Source organism: Emydura macquarii, unplaced genomic scaffold (genome assembly GCF_026122565.2).
Source record: "Emydura macquarii macquarii isolate MOO-44397 ecotype Brisbane River unplaced genomic scaffold, CSIRO-AGI_Emac_v2 contig_1045, whole genome shotgun sequence".
In the NCBI taxonomy this organism is placed as follows: Eukaryota; Metazoa; Chordata; order Testudines; family Chelidae; genus Emydura; species Emydura macquarii.
This window is the reverse complement of record NW_027131182.1, coordinates 11210965-11214285: the sequence shown is the minus strand read 5'-3', so window position 1 is coordinate 11214285 and position 3321 is coordinate 11210965. Positions and strand designations below refer to the sequence as shown.

At 50.5% G+C, this 3321-nt stretch overlaps 1 long non-coding RNA gene across 1 annotated transcript; it reads left to right on the top strand.

Annotated features, from left to right (window-relative positions):
* Positions 1-1084: 1084 nt before the first annotated feature.
* Positions 1085-2305, top strand: LOC137151181 (uncharacterized). Its single transcript, XR_010919199.1, has 2 exons — positions 1085-1817; positions 1990-2305. It is a non-coding gene; the product is annotated as an uncharacterized lncRNA (long non-coding RNA).
* The last annotated feature ends 1016 nt before the right edge of the window (positions 2306-3321 follow it).

Genomic DNA, 3321 nt, shown 5'->3' with positions numbered 1-3321 from the left:
TTTAGCTCACAGGCATCTTGATCATGTTAAATATTCACAAAGCTTTAATGCAGGTTTGTAGTGGGGAAAAGATTTTATCCTTGCACTGCTGAGTTTCAAACTGCTTTGCTAATTTAGCTGTATATGTATTTTGTAAACTAGGACTGATTATTGTCACATGCAGTATAATCAAAACAGCAAACAGCTGTAACTGGCACCTGTGTATAATCAAAACACTACACCCAGAAGTGAAAAATACATATCCAGTTCAAGCCGAAAGGTAATTTAAGGCAGAATCCTAGGACTGGAAGGGGGCTGGAGAAGTCATCTAGGTCAGTACAGTGCACTTCTGGCAGGACTCAGTATTATTCTAGACCATCCCTGAGAGGTGTTTATCTAACCTGCTCTTAAAAATCTCCAATGATGGAGATTCCACAGTCTCCCTAGACAATTTATTCCAAAGTTTAACTACCTTGACAGGAAGTTTTTCCTAATGCCCAACCTAAGCCAGCCTTGCTGCAATTTAAGTCTATTGCTTCTTGTCCTATGCTCAGAGTTTAAGAAGAACAATTTCTCCCCCTCCTCCTCCTAACAACCTGTTATGTACTTGAAACATAATCTGAAATACTTAGAATGTAAGTGTCTAAATTGGAAACCACCCATCCCACTTCTGAAAAATTGCTGCAGATCTTAAATGATCACAAGCGATAAGGGGTTTGGTTTCATGTCTCAGCAGAAAGACCTTGCTTCCAGCAGCAGACACCAGCAGCATGTGGCAGTGTCACAAACTGCAGCTTCATTGGAACCTCAGGAGGGAATTAGTTTGAAACAGGGAGCAGAAGATACGACTGGGATGCAAGCTGGGGGCTGGAGGGAGCGCTCTTTGCTTTCAGCAAGTGTTTGAAAGGGGGATTGAGGTTCACTTCGGATTGGCCCGAATCGCCTGTGCTCAGGTCTACACCAGAAAGCACAGGCTGCGCCCGCTCTGCACCGCGCACTCGGCGGCTCTCGCCCTAGTTGTGGGCCTGTGAATTTCAGCCAGGAAGCTCTCCGGGGGTGTGACAGAACCAAGCTTAGTTTAGATCGTGCTTCATCCTCTCTTTGCAGCTGGCCGGGCGGGGGAAAGTCCGCTCTGCTCCGCTCCCTCCCTGGGCCGTGCTGGCTGGCTGGAGAGGGGGAGGCGTGTGCTGCACGGCAGGGTAGACGCAGCCTGCTGCTGTCTGTGAAACCCAGTGGGGCTGTTCGGTTGCGCCGGGCGTGCAAGGCGATTTCACCCTCTCCTTGGAGAACAGCCGGCTGGCTTGCCCGGGGGCGGAGGGATGCAGCTGGTCTGGGACGTGCCTGCCCCCCAGCAGAGGAAAAGATTCTCCCCGAGGCAGCCGCGGGTGCTGGTTAAAGGCGATTGATTCCCCCCACCTCCTTTGCCCCGGAACCTGCCTCATCCCTCGCCGCGGGGCGGCGGCCCTCGGAGCGCCCCGCGGAGCTGGCGCCGGCCGCGGAGCGCAGCGGGAGGCGAGCGCCCAGGCGCGCGGTCCAGCCCCTCTGCAAACCCGGCCAGCCCCGCCGCTCTGCCCGCCCGGCGGGAGGGTGAAACGGGCCCGTCCGAGCCGCGCTGCTCGGGGCGGGGCCTCCTCGCCCTTTTGCTGCGCGGGGGTCACTCGCCTCGTCGGTCCCGGCGTGGAGGCTGGCGGCAGGTGATTAGGCTAATGAACCGCCTGGCGGGATCGCTAAAGCCGCCGGGCGGGGATTAGCGCGGGCCGGAGCCACCAGCTGCTCGGGAGCGATTCCCGTGGAAAGCCGCGGAGAAAAAAAGGGGCACCCGTGACTCGAGCCGCGAGGTAGGAGCCGCGTGTGGACGGCCGGGGACTGCGAGCGGTGGGAAGAGGCCGGGGCCGGGACTGGGGCTAAGAAGGTTTGGGTCCAAGGGAACGGCTGAAGTTATGTAACTACGCTCTCCATTAAAACACCCCCCTTCCCCCCCCCCCCCCCCCCGCTTAATCCTGCCTGCAGAGGTGCCCCCTGGAATCGGTTCCTCTCCGCTGCCCGCTCGAGAGGCTGTTCGCTCCGGAGCCGGCTTTGCGGTGCCTGTTTACACCGTAGCGAACTCCGCTGCACTTGTGAGGGGTCAGGGTAACGTGCCGGCTGTGCCGCGGGCAGCTCCTCTGCCGCTGAGGATTCGCCGGGTTTGCAGGCTTCGTTCGGCTGCTGTCCTGGGCTGGCTCTGAAGCTGCATTTAAACTTACAGCGCAGGGACCTGGACGGTTGTAATGCCATGAAATCAAACCAATTCGGAAAAGCTGCTGGCCGAGATGCCGCCACCTTCTTATCAGTGCTTTTGCTTTTCATCTAGGCTATATTTCTGGAGATTAAGTAGCGTGGAGCTGGATTAGACATTGGGCAAAAACTTTGTTTATGATCTCACATGAGGTTATGATTTCCTCTGGGCACAGAATCCTGCCACAAACCACTAAACAGCTCCTTTGGAGAAAACCTTTTACAACTGAAGGCACAAATGTTTTTCTGTTGGACACACACAGAGCAGATTTTTCAAATGAAAGCATTCTGAAAGGTTAGTATAGAAGAGTCTCCCAAATGAAGTTGCACTGCAAAAGGTTCTAATAAAGAAATATTTTTCTTCCTGCATTTCAATTTCTGCAAAAAGAAAGATAGATAGATAGATAGATAATTATTTCCAAAAGCATATAAATCATCTGCAACTTTCAGTTCTCAAAACGTGATGGCTTTTTTGGTAAATAAAAATGCCTGTTTATATTTGTGGATTCTGTATATGTAATGGATGGGCACATTTTAATTTATTAAGATTTATTTTATGTTCATAAAAATTCAAGGCGTCTATTCAGCCCTGTATTTTGGCAGAATCTTCTTTTGCAGTGAAACTGGAGGGACATTATAAGCGAAACTAACAAGTAAAATATGTTTTAGAAATAAAATGCAGATGGGGAAGCATCTAAGTATTGTATTGCCCAACAGTGTGCTCTGTGTGTGTGCCATTCATCTCCTATAACTAGCTTTCATGAATGTGTCTGCAATCTTGGGTTGTATTTGAACTGTTCTGGAAAAGTCACTTAAATAGTGTAAAAACTATTAATATGCACACCACTCTGATGAAACAGGCTAACTAGCATTTATTTGGTATAGTTCTGGCCAATGGCCAAAACATTTATAAAAAGTTTTTTCTTTTGAAAATATAAATTGTTACACAAGAACGGTCTTAGAGCTATTCAGCTAGGCTATGTTCCCCTCTTCCAGAACAGTCTCCCACCAGACACACAGCACTACCCTTGATTCCCGGTTTGCATTTCCATTGGACTAGTGTTAACA